At 37.4% G+C, this 18,328-nt stretch overlaps 1 protein-coding gene and 1 long non-coding RNA gene across 7 annotated transcripts in view; both read right to left on the bottom strand.

Moving 5' to 3' along the window:
* Positions 1-18,328, bottom strand: part of LOC6034870 (SUN domain-containing ossification factor) — a 46,870-nt gene that overhangs the window by 13,026 nt on the left and 15,516 nt on the right. Inside the window, exon 1 of one of the 5 annotated variants that reach the window (XM_038258452.1) lies at positions 17,764-17,881. The exons of 3 other annotated variants lie outside the window; for them this stretch is intronic. The gene's annotated coding sequence lies outside the window, so the exon portion shown is untranslated. Of the gene's footprint in view, positions 1-17,312; positions 17,882-18,328 lie in introns of those variants that run through there. One more of the 5 variants, XM_038258451.1, reaches the window with a different exon arrangement.
* LOC119768077 lies at positions 463-2,008 on the bottom strand. 2 transcript variants are annotated; one of them, XR_005277894.1, is made up of 4 exons: positions 1,659-2,008; positions 1,227-1,419; positions 921-1,153; positions 463-864 (listed from the first exon to the last, which is right to left on the bottom strand). It is a non-coding gene; the product is annotated as an uncharacterized LOC119768077 (long non-coding RNA). The 2 variants fall into 2 exon arrangements; XR_005277895.1 differs by having other exon boundaries at positions 1,300-1,419; positions 1,659-1,997.

The raw sequence follows: 18,328 nt of genomic DNA, 5'->3' as shown, positions 1-18,328 counted from the left end.
GCAAAGAATAAAAAGTTGATATTTATAGTTAAAATCCTAAATTCTACAAACACTATTTTTTTAAACCCGCATCCTAACCTGACACCCACATTAAGATAGGGAAAAATCACATATGTAGCGGTTCATTGTACAAATGTGATATTTCCACTATCAGAGAACCTCCTTGTCTCGATGACAGCTTACCGGCCATCGATTAAGCCCTGAGACTACGCCAAAGTGGGTTCTCGCAGCATGAAGTGGTGTCCATGTGTAAAAATGGAAGCTTCAGCAATATACTGAACACTTCGATTTTAATTCCACATCGAATCAAATCATACTCTTTGCCAAACAAGCATCAAACCTATGACACTCATTATGACAAAGCCCAGGGAATTTGCCAATTCTCACTATTTAAAACATTAATTTACAAAACTTTTGATAGAAACTTGTTGCTCATTCCTTCTGAACTATTTATTGCTTAACTCCAGTTGAACAAGCTTTCTACAAACTGTTATCGAAAGTCTAAGATTAATATTACGTGTTCGATGGAAATACATGCCGTTCCCTTATCGTGATCAAATTTTACATGAATAGCAATTTGAGAACAAATTTTCAAGAATCTAAGTGTGATTAGCAAAACAATAACACAGAATTCTTTCTTTACTCACGGTTTTTATTGAAACGTCATCGGCTGACCATAGCTGAACCTGTTAGATTACCATGATCATGTCGTCGACTGGTTCTGCCAAAACTGACGTCTGATGTTGGTGCCGTGGATCGTTTGCCGCACGCCTTTCGCGGGAGGAGTTTTGTTCGGTAATAAGCATGCGGCTCATGGACGTCAATCTTGAAAATGTACGCATCCACGAAGGGCCCCTGGAGTTTCTGGAAAATAAATTGCGTTAAACTAAGTGCCAAGGTAATTCTAGGGTTCAGCTTACCTTCTGAGCGTGCCGAATCTGTTGACCATTGGGGTAAAACCGCTCTAATTACAAATACAAATTTGACCTCCAACGTACTGCTCGATCGCGCCGTTTCGAGTAACAAGCGTTTGTAAATCTTATTGTGCGTTAATTGAGAAAAGTTTAGCTAGGTGCCGCCGTACCGGAAGCGAACTCATCATCGAAGGCTACAAATCTGCGATGATAACGAAACCGCAGCAGCGCACTGTTTACTGGAGGTGGATAAAAAGAAATTCTCGATGATTATTTTGCACGAAAAACCTTTTACCAAAAGAAACTTATTACACTGAGTGCGACGGGAACATCGTTCCCGGCTGGATGCTATTGCTCGAGTTGAGGCCAGGATCAAAACCGTCACAGGCATGCGAGATCCCCGACATCAAGATTGACGCTCCGTCCGATATTTTATGCCGTCAGCAGAACCGGACAAAATAGTCCTACGTCAAAAGTGAATCAGCATCAAAATAAACAGTGCACGCTGAAACAAAAGTAAGACAAATCAGACTAAAGCTTCATCAAGTTACACGTTTAGAAGCTAACAATAAGTTTATATTCAGTTTAACCCTTGATAGACTCACGAAATGACTACTTTCTCCTCAACGTGCAACTCAGGAGAAATATTTTGACGTTTCAAATCTTGACCAGAATAATAACTGCTGTAACAGTGATGTAACCATGACCAGAATAATAACTGCTTTTTCTGCGGAGTTTGTGTACCTTCCTGTGATGTAGTGCAATTGCCACATTATTGATTCTCGGGTTCCAGTCGCGACGCGTTTATCGAGTTGATGTGCCCTGCCCAGTAGTTCCTATCTGGACCCGGTTCTTACGATGACGGCCGAACCGATACCTCCACCAACAGCATCGGTCAACCTTAGATTTTGGTTCCACCGAGTCATTGTCCTGCGTGATCTCGAACAGCTGTTCGAGAGTAAACACTAGTTTGACGGCGCTAACTACTTCGCCACAGCTTGTCGTACCGGAAACAACTCGAGCCGTGATTATTGAGGCTATCTTTTGGATTGTCCCACCTAGGAATCTTAGATGCATTACTATGCAAGCCGATTCGTTGCAGTGTTTTTTTTCTGTGTGGAAGATGCAAAAGGAAAACAGGGTAATTAAACACGAATATAATCTATTTTTCAGTAGGAAAAAAACAAGAGATGCCAACAGGCAAGCAGTTAAATTGCCCAATATTTTTCGCTTCCACCCTCAAACGTCTAACCATACAAATTTGCTGCCGATGCTTTTCCGGAAGCGATCCGGCAACAAATTTGTATGATTAAGTTGGAGGTTGGAGTCAATGTAAACAAATCAACTCGTTCATCGCCAATAGTATCGAATATTTACCTCTTTCGACGCCGATTCTTGAAGATCGTGACGACGCACTTGATAACTTGCACCATCTCTACTGACAACTCATTCAAACACTTATTTCGACAAAAGCCGATTGATCTTAAAACGTAAACAATCTCTCAACAAAGCACCAAACAAAACTGTTTCGATTTCCTTGCTATCATCCGCAGCAGCACTCTTTGCTTGAACTTTACATGTTTCAAAAAAATACATTAGCAACATTTACATTATTTTCTTCATTTACATTGTTTTGATTTGTCAAAATTGAGCAAACGTGGGAATATTTACATGCGATGCATCAATTACATGAGATTTTATCTTACATCATAACCAATTACATGACATTTGACTTTTTACATTATATTTCAACATTACATTGAGTAAGTTTACATTAGAAACATGGTTTACATGACATGGAAATTTACATATTTTTTTCTGTGTACCTCATAAAAAATTTCATCCAAACAAAACGAAGAAAACATTCTACCTCCCGAAAATTTTCCACCAGGACCAGCAATCCAATGATAACTCAATACGTAATCTTCAATGAACCATTCAAATTACCAATTCATCACGTACGAATGAGAGAAAAAGAGAAGGCTTTTGTTGCAAACACAATCGTGGAATTCATCGAAAACAAGCAGAAGCCAAAGCAAACACAAACAGAGCGTCGATTCTGCTCGTTTGAACCACGAATTCAAGGTCGAAGTGTGATGATGGATGCGCAATAAGACTAAACTTGGACTCGGAAGTGCGTACTTCCTTAATCAATCAGTTTGGAATCGAATACTTTTTGAGATAAGTAAATTTTGTAGTGTTCATGTAAATTTTGTAGTGTTAATGTAAATTTCAAGTTTGGAAAAAAATATCAAAATCTTTTGAAAATTCCGTAAATTATTTTAAAAACACTATTTTTTACAAATAAAGAGCTCATATTTAGAAACGACTGAAAATCTTTAACGACAAGAACTATGCGAATCACTCTTAACCCAAATTGCAAATTAATCAAACGTTAGTCACAGCTAGTTTTGTGCTGGGCGCTACTTTCTCTACAATACATTGCAAGAGGTCGTCGCGACGTCGCCTTCCGTCGTCGTCTTCCACTAATCAATTTACAAAACGACGTCGCAACGTTGTCGCGGTCACATTCTGCACCCAATTGGCAATTGGTCCACGTCATAACTTTAAATGGTGTGGCGTGAGATTCCATACGTGAGACACGTAGCCGTGTATGTCACTCAGTCACCGCTAAAGGGTATACTGTACTGATTGTGGACAATTGAGTTTCTTGGAATTACAGTTTTTGAGTTCGTTTTTCTTGTCAGGTTTATTGTCATTTTTTATTTAATGTCTAAATCTTTGGAGTGATTGTACCATACAAAATCAGATTCCAATAATAAACTGATAGCATCGAATAAGCTAGCAAACTGGAAATCACTGACAAGTTTTGTCCAAACTGTTCTTGAAACCTGTCCTAAATCAGTGTTGGTAGGTCCAAAATAGGGACACCTACCTTACCATGTTTGCATACTCAGACCACCTCACCGGCTGACGACGTCAAGTAGCTGCCCAAAAAGTCAAACAACTACACTCAGCAGATAGTAGCTAGTACAACAGTCCCCGTCACTTCAACGCTACGCTGAGCCTACTATACCGCTGCTAATTTGTTTACGTGTTGATAGCGACGTCGCGCCTGAAGGGAACTTTAAACGTACCGTGGCCCTCAAGTGGGTGAGGGGACACCAGGGGGCAGTGCCGAGCTTGAAGCTGCTGTTTTGTTTTGGTCTAGCTTTTCGTAGTGGACGTTGTTTTGATCAGCAGAATTGTAGCAAGTTGTTGAATTAAAATGATTCTTGTAAAGTTTTAAATTCCGAAGAATATGTTTTTCAAACAATTATTTAAAAAATAAGCACACCGTGCTCGTCCATTTGAGTAAACAATCCAAGTGGACTTATCGCACAGTTTGTTTGCGATTTAAGTTGATTTTTCTCTACTACCAAAACCGGAATGTACACCGATCTCTATTGGCTTGTGGCGTGCTTCAAACCATCGACCAATGATAGTGTGTGGAAAAGCAACAACAGCGCAAACTAGACGCTTACCCTCATTTTCCATGCATGAGTTTTACGATAATTATGGAGCAGGTACTACAGTAGAAATGAGCACTGTCACTATCAAGGTCGAGGCGCATCGTGGCTTCACGGTCGATATACCGTAAAGCGCGGTTCAATGTCAATGCTAGACAGTTAGTCTCCACACCGGTACCAGCACGACTGACAGAAAGCTACTGAACTGATGAATCGTTTCCTCGTCCTCCTCTGCGAACCGGTATGTAGATAGGAGCGGTTAGTTGCCCAATGTGATTAGGCTGTACCTGCTCTAATGAATGAGCGATTGGAGAAAGCAATTTGTGCGGTCGTTGTAACAACATTGATGCATCGATATTGATCGATTTGGGAAACGATTTGTTACAATGTTATCATACAGTCATATTTAATTGAACAATTTTGTAATTGATGAACAAAGTAAGTAATCATCATTACATTTATTAATTAATTTAAAGTAAAAGTACAGCCATGATACAGATATCTCCCTCATAAAAATAAAATTTAATTCAGGGATTCTCTTAAGGTAAAAATGTAAAACATTTAGTATAGTCCCATTGCGACCTATTAAGATGCGACCTATCATAAGATCATAACATAAATAAGTCAAGTTTCAGTTCGATTAACAAAATTATAAATAGCAATCAACTCCCAATCGTCATCAATCAAGCAATTGTCAGCTTTGCAGTCGATTTTGATTCAAAGATATCATCAAAAGGACGTATTTTTATATAAAACTTCAACTTTTAAACTAGTTGAATCCAATATATCTACTAAATAATTTATTCGTTTGCGAATCACAAGCACAAACTTGTTTGCCTCCATCAACAACAGTATTTTTGCAGCTAAAAATAGAATCTTCAAATGATAAGCGGTCTCAGCTATGTTCGTTGACGCCATCAGCGATTGGCGAATGATGTAAAAAAGCATATACGTCATTGCATTAGTAATTTAAATTACGATTAGTTTTGGTCTAACGTACTGGAAGTAAGACCGATTAATTTATGTAAAAACTTTAACATTTCAATGCAATTTTAACACATCTAACACTAATTGGGTACTAAAGCATTGTTATGTACAACGGTGAAAAACACGATCAAAAACCATTTCTGATCACTTTTTTTCATTTTAAAGCAAAACAAAATGACAAGACAACATTTTTTCGATGGATCAACTATGGTCCCCTTGGTAAGAGCTGTCAAGTAGGAACACTGTGGTTAATTTTTAAAAATCCATTTTTAACTCTTTGTGGTCGTGCAAAGGGTCATTGTACTCAGAAAAATAAGCTTTATCGCTGTAAACAATAATATCAGCAATCTAAGCTTCACTTTAGGACCCAATTGGATAAAAGCAATATCTACTGAGCAGTTCTCTACGGAATTGATCTTTTTTTTTAAATTTAAATTTTTGTATTTTTTAATCAGGCTGAAACTTTTTTGGTGCCTTCGGTATGCCCAATGAAGCCATTTTGCATCATTAGTTTGTCCATATAATTTTCCATACAAATTTGGCAGCTGTCCACACAAAAATGATATATGAAAATTCAAAAATCTGTATCTTATGAAGGATTTTTTTTTATCGATTTGGTGTCTTCGGCAAAGTTGTAGGTATGGATAAGGACTACACTGAAAAAAATTATACACGGTATATTTTTTTGGTGATTTTAAATTTAACTTTTTGTGACTAAAACTTGAGTTGCAAAAAACACTATTTTTATTTATTTTATTTTTTTTTCAAAAAATCTTTGAGCGAGTTATGAATTTTTAAATCAATACTGATTTTTTTTCAAAAAAACGATATATTGGTCGCAAAAATTATACTACTTCGTTTTTCGATGTAAAATCAATTCTGAAATCAAAAATTACTTCAGTGAAATTTTGATAAAGTGCACCGTTTGTAAGTTATAGTCATCATTAGGTAATTTTTTTGAAAAAAAAAATCAAAGTTTTTTTATTTTATTTTTTTCAAATTAGTGCAAGTGGGCAACCACTTTTGAAAAAAAAATAATTAAAAAGCTGAGAAAATTCTCTATATTTAGCTTTTTTTGAACTTTGTTGATACGACCTTTAGTTTCTGAGATATTGCCACGCAAAGGTTTAAAAAAAGGAAAATTGATGTTTTCCAAGTCTCACCCAAACAATCCATCATTTTCTAACGTAGATATTTCAGCAACTAATGGTCCGATCAACAATGTTAAAATATGCAACATTCGTAAAATTTCCCGATATTTTCAAGAACAATACTTTCAAAACTTTCAAATCAAGACTAACATTTCAAAAGGGCCAAACATTCAATATAATGCCCTTTTGAAATGTTAGTCTTGATTTGAACATTTGGAAAATATTGTTTTTGAAAATATCGGAAAATTTCACGAATGTTGCATATTTTAACATTGCAAATCGGACCATTAGTTGCTGGATATCGACGTTAGAAAATGGTGGGTTGTTTGGGTGAGACTAGAGATGGGCCTATTTGAGCGAACCGTCCTTATGAACCGGCTCAAGCTAAAGAACGAATGAGCGACCGCTCAGAAAAAATGAGCGGCGGTTCATTTTGTGAACCGGTTCTTTTCAAAGAACCGTCAAATCAAAGAGCGAGTCGAAGAACGAACCGAACGAGAGCGAATGAGCGAGATCGAATGAACGGAAGGAACGAACGGAGCGCTTGATAAGCGTCGCTCGCCCCGTCTTCGACGTCGTCAAACGGCGTCGTTTTCGCTCACTCTTTCGTTATTTCGCTCTTGCTCATTCGCTCTCGTTCGGTTCGTTCTTCTACGCGCTGGTGGTGACGGTGCTGTTGAGAAAAGAGGGGAAACTAGGTTCTCACCGGTAAGAATTGTTCCAACATAATGGCGCACTTTATGCTTGTTGCTAGCCTGTTTCGGGGCGCCTGTGATTTTGAATCAGCTGACTGTCGCCAGATGTTGCATGATCTCATTATTAATATCGATAGATTTCTCAAATGTCATGTACATGTAGTTGTTACACGTAAAGTGCCTAATAGAAAGTGGGGACAAAGCACTCAAGATGCAATGCCACTCACAGTTGGTCACTCAAAATTTACCAAGCGTTTAAATGGAAGGTGTTCATTTTTTGACAAAACCTATGGAAGAAGTAGAGATTGTAAGCACCTTATCTGTAAGATCTTGGAGGTGCTCAATTTTTTGACAGAAAATCGCAGGGTTCTCAGTTTCTCGTGTCCCCACTAAAGTGCCTAATAGAAAGTGGGGACAAAGCACTCAAGATGCAATGCCACTCACAGTTGGTCACTCAAAATTTACCAAGCGTTTAAATGGAAGGTGTTCATTTTTTGACAAAACCTATGGAAGAAGTAGAGATTGTAAGCACCTTATCTGTAAGATCTTGGAGGTGCTCAATTTTTTGACAGAAAATCGCAGGGTTCTCAGTTTCTCGTGTCCCCACTTTCTATTAGGCACTTTAGTCCCCACTTTCTATTAGGCACTTTAGTTACACGCATTCGAACATAGCTCGTATGCTAGTTTGCGGGTTAAATCCATTTATTGGACCGTTTGTGATTTAAAATGTTATTTACCACAGCACATCACACAAACTTGGTACTCTTTTGTGGTAATTGTTCAATAGTTTTCTTAAGGCATTTGTTCAGATCTTCTTATTTCAAGACTATTTTATCAAGTGCAGCAAAACGCTACCTCAAATATGCCTGTTACTGAACACAGAATAAAAACTATTGTTTCACAAAATAATGGGAAGATAATTATCAAAACGATAATTTAGCTTACTTTTCATTACTTTTCCAGTCTATTTTCTGACTTTGAGCGAAATGAGCGGATGAGCCGCTCAAAAGAGCCGCTCATTTAAATGAGCGAACGAAAATGAGCGGCTCACAGAAATGAGCGGTTTTGCCCACCACTAGGTGAGACTTAGAAAAAATCAATCATCCTGTTTAAACCTTTGCATGGACATAAACTTTGAAAAATATTTGCAACGGCCTTATCAAAATTTTACTAGAGTACTTTTTGATTTCATAATTGATGTTACATCGAAAAATGAAGTTGAAAAATTTTTCGACCAATATTTCGATTTTTTTGAAAAAAAATGTATTGATTCAAAATTTATAACTCGGTCAAAGATTTTTTGCACAGCCTGGAAATTTCTGAAAAGTTGGCATTTGATGTCCCCTAAAACATATCAAAAAGTTAAAAAAATAGTGTTTTTTTGCAAATCAACTTTTAGTGACAAAAAGTCAAATTAAAAATCACCCTTGAAATCACCAATTTTTTTTTACCGTGTATCATTTTTTTCAGTGTAGTCCTTATCGATATCTACAACTTTGCACAAGACACCAAATCGATCGAAAAATTCCTTCAAAAGATAAAGATAAGTTTCAGTCTGATTAAAAATACAAAGAAAAAACGAATGAGCGAAATCTGAGAGAGTTGCTCTGCCGTTCTACGCATAATTGTCCCATGTCAGTTTTGGACGATTTTGACTTTATGACATTTTTAAGTTTAGTCTGATGTGTACTTTAAGAAAAACACGTAAAATCTGGTACTTTGTTCGGAAACTCATTATAAATAACATCAAGTCTGTTTGTCCCATCGTTGTATTTCTACGCATAATTGTCCCACCCACTAAGAAAATACACAGAATCATTAGTTTTACGAAGCATTATGTCTTGTTTACCTGTAGTGTAGCAGGAGAATAAAAAATAAGGGTGATAACTTGCTAACTGGGGTGATTAGGGACACATAGGGCGAATAGGAATCCACGGGACAACTATGCGTAGAAACACCTTAATCGGTCGAACAATTTCAATCGAGTTTTTCTCAGTTGCACTTTTTTGAACATGGGACAATTATGCGTAGAACGGCAGTGCTCTACTATCAAATTGTTTACACCTATTTGTCAACTTTTTCAATTGCGAGCTTATATTACACTATCCCCATTTCAAGATTGCCCTTGCCGATTACATAACATCGACACTTTGGGGTTTGTTTTTACTCGGCCTTCGTGCGAGTGTCTGGCAATGGAACACCCTTTTATTGGAAAGAATTCTCCTCGACGAAAACATTCTACCAAGGAAAAAAAAACAACAGCGACAAACTGAGCCCATTGGGGCACTAAATTTACCATACACTGTCTGGGTAATAATTTATTGCAATTTCCACCATCGATGGTAATCGATTTTTTGTTCGTCGCTGCAAACGCTATGTGTAAATTTGAATGGGTGCAAAAGGAAAGATGAAGAAATGCTTCAAACGAGTGACATGAAACTAATAAATTTTGTAGAACAAGTTACGCAACATGACTCGACGAGATATCGAACTGAAGGACTTTCTCCCTTTTTTTCGCTCTTACTGCATATCGGAAATGACAAATGTTAGCACATGTCACTAATGGATAGTTCGTGTAATGCTGCTGGAGTGATTTTCCTTCTGGTATTAGGTTCGACTCAGACAACTGTGATTCGAAAACTTCATTTTGATCATTCCAAGCTTCCTCTCCAGACTCAGAATGTAGACCTGATCTATTTTTGTACTTCAAGGAGACCTACAGCAATAAGGTTACAAGTTTTCTTACTGCGCGGTTGACCATTCACCAATCACCCAGCAAAAAAGTTCACGTTCACTTTTCTGCACTTTTGGAGTCATTACGACGCACTTTGGTTGGCAGCTGTCATCTAACAACCCACAATGACATTTCAAACTCTATGGTGGCACTCATAATCCAGTTGCATAAACTTCGGCTGCGCCGTGCACCGATAATGGTCAGTTATTGCCAAAAATGATAGATTCCCGCTGGTCTGGGAACCTCGATCTTCAAAAAAAAAGTATCAGCAGCAAAGCCCCGGCGTAATAACCGGTTCGCTATTTTTAGCGGCCACCCTTGGGATTGGATGGCTAGCCTTAGTTAGTAGCTGGGGTTGCAGCATAATCTGGAGTTGCAGCGATCTCCACAATTGGAAAGTGAAAGCATAATGCGCAATGAGCTGCTGCTGCTGCTGCTGCTGGTGTGGACTCCTTGACTTGACACAGGTTCCCATTGCGCCATCGCAACGCAACGACCAGCAGAAATGTCCGAATTGAGTAGGTTGCACCTTGCTGGAGTTGTGATTTAATGGTGCGAAGGGGTTGGCCTAAATTTGAGCAGATTTTTTGTTTGGATACTTATGCAACCATGCAACATGCTTGAAGTATCTTGTGTTTTGGACACATATTTAGAGACACACAGAAAAAAAATTGAAGCTGAAATTTGTGTGGTGTAAATTTATCCCAATCACACGAAAACAACACTTCTCGTGAGGATCGATAATCACTCTCAAAATCAAAAAATCAAATTATTCGCTCTACAGCATTGCCTTGGCGTTCTAGATTGCGAGATTCCTACTCGAAACTAGGTGTCCGAAGGCTTGATTGTTGAGGCAATTGCAAACCTCTTTCTACACCTAAGCTTCCATCCACCCCGGGATTCGAACTGACGACCTTTGGATTGTGAGTCCAACTGCCTACCAGCGACTCCACCGAGGCAGGACCCAGGGAGACGACTCCTACACCTGGACTGAGCTAATGACCTAACCTCTAGGTTAGACCGGGGCCAACATTTACTTCCCCGTCCGACGGAAGGCGTGATCAGACAAATCTCATCTCAAGATTTGCCACCGGGACCTTCTGGGATCGAACCCAGGCCGACTGGGTGAGAGGCAATCACTCTATTTAACTTTATTTGCCGTTCGTAAAAAGATAATATAATCCTTTGTAACACATTTGATAACGTCGTCTCGTTCACCAAATTGATGATGGACAGTTTTAAAATAACTTTGTATCACTTATCTGCGTAATGCTTACGCTGTTATTCAAGTACAGTTGAGCAAATAAAGGCAAAAAAATGAAAAGATTTTTTTTTAAATGTGGGTTCTGCGGATAACAAGTGAGGCATGGTTCGACATAATAATTTTCTCAAAGTCGTAAAACAATCAGCAACCCTAACTCTACAAAATCAGATAAACTGACCACTGCTCATCGTCGTAATTTTGGCACATTTTTTGCTGCCAACTTCCTTCCGACAACGCATCGAACCGCCTAATTGCAAATTGAAGTGCACCGCGGCGGCATCGGCTCCCCATTAAACGGCCACTTGCATTGAAAAGGTGGATGCAACCTGGCGCGGTACGGTTATGACATGGTGCGAAAATTGTCCACGAGTAGAAAATAAAAAAATGGGAGTGTTTTGTGCAACTTTGCAGACCCAATCAACGAGACTGCTTTTTTTTGGTGAGAAAAAAACAACATCTAAATTGACGACTTATAGGACGAGGAGAAAGTTTTTTTTTTCGTTTATCTGAGAAAATTATCACATTGGAACCATTTCAAACATGATAACCGTTCAGGTTTGCAAAGCCATAAATATGATATCATTTTCGTACAACAGTTTATCACCTCAAACCGCGATCAATCGATTAGGGGTTTTGAGGTTTGTACCCGCAAACAAAAATCCACAGTCTTGTTGTTGGCAATAATTGAAAACATTCGCCGGACGCCAGATTTGGCAAAACCTGTTTGACCAGGTTCGGTAACCAGAATAAAGCCAACTTTGGTGCTGGTGTCTCTTGTTTGCGTTCTCGAAACCAGAGTAAAAAAAATACAGCAAAAACCAGTACGCAGCTAGTTTTATAAAGGCGGATTAATGCCGGTTGGAACTGGAACATGCAAAGCTCGATGACGGAGTAGAGTTGGATCGAAAATGTGGAGCAAGTAGGGCAAAGTTTAGTCCTGATTCTATGCAAGTTTGATGCTTTAATTTTATTTTAAAATTTGTATTGTTTTCGAAATAATAAAGGTACTCAATTATTATAAAATCTTCAGTGCTTCTAAACAAAACAAATATTTCAAAAGAGCCTACACAGAAAAAAATAATGTAAATTCTGAAGCTTTAATTTTAGATGGCTGAATATTACCTCTTTTATGATGTAATTTTACCTCAATTTAGACTGAAAAAGTGACATTACACCAGAAAAGTGGTAAAATTACACATTTCCAGAGGTAAAATTACACCTTTTTTCTGACATAAAAGATGTACCCCTTCCCAGATGTAATATTACCATTATTTTTTTTCTGTGTAGCTAGAATTCAAATCGAGTTCGTTGGATAGGTTTTCTTAAAAACCAAGCTCCACATTCTTTTAGACCCAATAAAAAAACACCTGTGTTTTTGCACGTTCAATTCAATCCCATGCTTGCTGACCGGCAGCGAAATTATGGGAAAGTGTAGTTTGTATCAGACTAAGATTATGCTTATCTCAGGACATTTTATTAGGTGGTAAAAGCCCTCGCGCTGATTCCAATGCATAGTGATCCAAATCGCAAAATTTAATGTAAAAGTGATGCCTGAAGCATTGGCGCCTCAAGAAGAGTTGTTGCGAATGGATCAATATTAAAAAATCTGTGACTTTTGAGTAAATTTTCTGATCAATTTGGAGTCTTCGGCAAAGTTGTGGGTATTGCTGAGGACTATTCAGAATAAATAGATACATGAAAAAATCATTTTTCGCTGAATTTTAACTATCTTTTTTCACGAAAACTCAATTTCCCAAAAAAAATTGATACGTTTTAGGAGACAAAACCCGCAACTTTTGAGCCACAGAGAAGTAGGGCGTCCAATTTTCCCGGGTTTTGAATTTCCCGGGAAACAGGAAATTTTTTTTTTTGAAATCTCGGGAATTCCCGGGATCCCGGGATTTTTTCAAAGAGTCATAAAATCTATATTTTCATTATATTTGTTATGTTTTCAAGCTTAAAATCATAAAATCAGCTCAATTATATTAATTGGTGATAATCTACACTTCAATCTAAACATAAACGACAGCTTTTAAATAGATTAAGGGGTTACATAAATGTAAATCAGCATAAATGTCAGAGATTGGTATGAGAACACATTTAATTTTTTTAAATCTATTTTCAAGACATTAAAATATATATTTTCATCTATCAACTAAATAAATTTGATAACTTTTGGTTATACCATTGCCGAGATATAACAATTTGAAGTTGACACATTCAAAAAACGGGTGCCACGATATCTCAACACAGCTTTGACCAAATCGGCTCATAATTTTGGTGAACACTCGTTAAACTGGTTCTGTGTTCCTGACGAAGGCCGATTTTCATAAAAGTTCTTTTGTGGTCCTTTGTGGTCTCTATTGCAAGTTTCTGCTCGAACCTAGGAGTCCGAAGGCTTGAATGGGGAGAGCACCCAAACATCTTTCTACTCCAAGGAAATGTGTTTGAACTGACGACCTTTGGATTGTGAGTCCAACCGCCGCCAGCGATTCCAAAGGAGTAGGCTTGGTTTGGTGTGTTGTTTGTACTTATGGCATGGAGACGACTCCTACACCTGGAATGACTTAACGGCCTAACAACCAAGGCCGGGACCGACATTTTACTTCCTCATCCGATTGAAGGTTGCAGTAGATGGAAATCGAACCCAGAATCATCCGCTTACAAAGCGGACAGCGTAACCATTCGGCCACGCACTGCCAGATAAGAATATTATTTTTTTTTTATATAAAAACAAGAAAGCTTTTGATTATTGCATTTTTCAAATATGCAAAATTTAAAAATCAGACATCGTCATGCACATGGGAGGTCTTGTGAGTCTTCTCCCCAAATTGCAGCCAATTTTGTCCATCCTATCTTGGGAAAAAAATGTTCACAAAGTTTGACAGTTTGCTTTGCGCATGGCAAAATTTTGTGCTTAAATCGTCTCTTACTCAGTTTAATAATTCAATATCTACATAAATCTTTCAGGAGTGATCATCTTTCAAGTGGATTTAACAATTTTTCAGTCAATAAGATTTTTGCTTTTTTTACGGGCCTACACTGCCGTTCTACGCATAATTGTCCCATGTTCGAAAAAGTACAACTGAGAAAAACGCGATTGAAATTTTTCGATCGATTTTTGCGTTGCTACGCATAATTGTCCCGTGGGTCCCTTTTAGCTCTATATGTCCCTAATCACCCCGGTATTCGTTTTATCATCCTTATTTGTAATCCTCTTGCTATACAAAAGATAAACAGGATAAATTGCTTCGTAAAACTAATGATTTCGTGATAGAAAATACTTGGTGGGACAATTATGCGTAGAAGTACAACGATGGGACAAACAGACTTGGTGTTGTTTTTAATGAGTTTCCGAACAAAGTACTAGATTTTATGTGTTTTTCTGAATGTTTACGTCAAACTGAACTTAAAAATGATAAAAAGTCAGAATCGTCCAAAAATTACATGGGACAACTATGCGTAGAACGGCAGTACAGTCTGAATATATTTTTACCAATTTTTAGAATTATTGATATTCGTAAATGTAATAACCAGTCTTTTAGAAATATAGAGAATTAAATAGCAAATATTTAAAGCACTAGGCATTTTGTGAATCTTTTAACTCATATTTCAACAATTTTCCCGAATAATCCTAATTAATGCTGACATATGCCAAATACAAATTTTAATGCATTTAAATTCTTATCTATTACTATGTATTCAGCTATAAACGTATATCTACCAAAAAATATATTTCCGAGCCAAAATTTGATTATTTTTTTTCGGGAATTCTCGGTTTTGGAAAAATCCCCACTATAGAGAAGTATGATATAGTGATTTCCAGAAAAAAAAATTAAATTTTATGTAAGAATTATGTTTGACCTACTTTTTCAATTAAAATTGAATTTGAGTAATTCTCTACCAACTCACACCAAATCTGAAAAGTTGGAAACACACGAAATTTTAAAATGAAAAATTGTTGCTTTGAATAAAAAAATTACCCTTCTGGGTCAATGTAGATTCGAAAAGTACATCAAATTTCCCTTAAAAAGACATTTTTTAAAATATTTCACAGTCAGGTAACGGAAAATGGCAGAGTGGCAAACTTTTAAAGTGTTTTTTCGATGAAAAACACGATTTTTCGGTTTGGGGTATGCCATCAAATCGGGCGGTACATTTTACATTACAGTCCCTTTGACACCAAATTTCTTATCACCGTTTCTGGCTGCAAATTATTGAAAACACCTTTTTTTAGCATGTTCAAAAATTAAAGGGACACAAGTTACCCTTTAGGACAAAGTTTCACGCAAATCGAAGAGAGGTCGGGGCAACTGCTGTGTGAGTTGGCAGAGAATTACTCATTTGCAATCCAAATGTTCGATTTCAGCGAAATATTTGCAGTTTTTCGATTTTTAAAAATAGTGACCATGAGCGACCATTTCTATTATTTTTTTTTCAAATTCAGAAAAGTTGCTATAAAATTGGTTGCTGAGATACACCGGCTTAAAGAAAACGAAACAAGCAAATTGAAGTTTTCTAAGTTTCAACCAAACAACCCATCATTTTCTAATGTCGATATCTTAGCAACCAATGGTCCGATTTTCAATGGTAACACATGAAACAGTCGTGAAATTTACCGATCTTTTCCAAAACAATATTTTCAAAAAAAAAATGTATCAGGATTAAAATTTTGAAAAGGCCAATTATTCAATATTACGCCACACAATGCATTTATCATAAATCCAGTTTGTTGTTTTGCAAACATTAGTTTTTTTTTAATATGTAAGTATCGACCAAAATATTTATTGCGGAAAAAAAACTTTTGCGGTGCTGTACATCAGCATATCATTTTTTTTTAAATGTTCTTAAACGAGCCCACACATGCTGAGTATGAGTATGGACACGGGAAAAAAAAATCTAAAATCAAACAACACTTCAAAAATGTAAAAAAAAACAAATTTGTGATTATTCAAAAAAAAATTTTGAAGTGTTTCTTGAATTTTTTTACGACTTTATAAAACTTTAGGTAGGAAAACATCCGTAATTTTTTATTTTTTTTTTTGAAGAGCTGAGAAAATATCCAAAAGCTTCCTTTGTTTGAATTTGATAATAGGATTGCTGGATACTGAGATACAGCCTCTTGAAGCTAAACATATTGTGCAAAATGATTTTTTCTTAGTGTCAACTGATAACTCCTTCAATTTTTTTTTTTTTTTTTTCAAATAGAGAATCCAAAAGTTTTGTTTTCCGTGTACCTTTTTAATTTTTTTAAATCCATATGCTTCTGTTAAATTTCAAAATTTTACGCATTATTTAGGTAATGTTACGATTCCAACCTGCCCAGTTATTTTTTTTGTTTTGTTTTTGTAAGTGCTATTTTTTCTTCGTGAATTGTCACACAAAATTTCATAAAATAACGCAACATTTGTAATCAATCTACGACTTTTACATTCAGCTGATATGATATTTTTTTAAGCTGTGATTTACTGAAAAATATTTTTGTTAGTTTTTGTAAGTGTATTTTTTGAGTCCATAGCCCCAAATTTTAAAAACTGCTGTAAATATTTAGAAAAAAAATATAGGCAAAATAAGCTAAAAAGATGCATTTAAAATAAAAGATTTACAAGTGGTTACAAAAAAAGCCCAATAACGTTAAAATGAATTATAGAAAGACATAAATCTTTCCTCTAAATTAAGCTGATTTGCACTGTAAACGTATTGCTGCAAACCAACTGATTATGTGCACATAGACAGCAGCTTTTAAAGGGCGACGTTGTAAAAATCTGCCCACAAATCTTTACGACAATTTCACTGATTTTTATCGTTCACCCGTAAAATCGCGCAAAACAAGTGTTTCCCTCCTTCTTTCGTTACACAACTTGTTCCAAGCCACAACATCGCATTCTCACTTCCGATAATCACGCTGATAAAACACCTTCTTACTGGCGGATCCGTTTTCCACCGTTTCACGTATTCCACGTGAGTTAGCCGAAATGTTTTAAATCACAGCACACCTCAGCCGGCCCACTTCAATTAGCTCCAAACCCGTGGATGCTTCAAGCAATAAGGTATAGCTATCGATCTTCACAGATCTTCAAAATCTGATCTTCCTTACGCCGTTTTGCACTACACACTTCGGAAACCCACTCATCCGACATAATCTAGTTAAGAGCACTTCCGCTGCGGGCCACTTGAACTACACCACAAACTTTAATTACTGCGCGAGGCAGATCTCGGTGGAATGTTATCCCAAGACCGGTTGGGGTTCAACTCATCTCGCTTTTCCTCATTAAACTTGTTTCTTGAGGTGGTGGAAACTCGCGACGGATTTCGGGCATCCCTACAGACTCGTCTCAGTCTGCTGATGGAGTCTGGACAAAAACAGCAACATCAACCGGGGACGACGACGACGGCTGCACATCCAAAATATCGACCCGGCATCGTCGTCTTCGTCGTTTACCGCATTATGCTGGATTTGAACGCTTGATCTGCCACTTTTTTTTCACTTTACTTCAAGTCAAGCGCTTCTTCGCGAGATTCCTTCTCCAACTCCAAATTCCACCAACCCCTGTTTAATACGTTATCCAGAAATGCACTTGCAGCTGCACTTTGGGAACAACCGGCGTCGCGGCGTTTGGACCTGCTCCTCGAAGCGACATTCCCGGCGAGTGTTTCGACCAAGACTGGCTGGCTTGTGTTGGCACGGTCGGGCCAAGTTTAGTGCGGAGAGAGAGCAGCGACTGCCAACTTGCCACATGTGTGTGGGAAGGAATCGGTGACGGTGATGACGTTGCCGAACCAGTTCATGGAGAAGCGCAGCACCGAGTGAATGTTGTTTTGCCGTTTATTGTTGTTGGTTTTGTTCGGAAACAAGTGAACACACTTTTCCGTGAGAAAGAGAGGAAGAAATTGCTCCGGAGAAAATACGTCGGATGAACCGCGCGGCAGCACGTGCAATAGTTGGCGATTAATTGAGTTGTGTTGAAGAGTTGCCAACAAAACGTAATCGAATTAATTGACAATTTTGTAAGTGAGATATTAAATCACCTGGTTATAGAAGCAGAACCAAATCTCGATATATTAAATATCATAAAACTTATTGTATTGGCCTAACTGATTTTTTTTTCGAAT

Source organism: Culex quinquefasciatus, chromosome 2 (genome assembly GCF_015732765.1).
Source record: "Culex quinquefasciatus strain JHB chromosome 2, VPISU_Cqui_1.0_pri_paternal, whole genome shotgun sequence".
NCBI lineage: Eukaryota > Metazoa > Arthropoda > Insecta > Diptera > Culicidae > Culex > Culex quinquefasciatus.
This window is presented reverse-complemented; position numbering and strand designations above follow the sequence as displayed.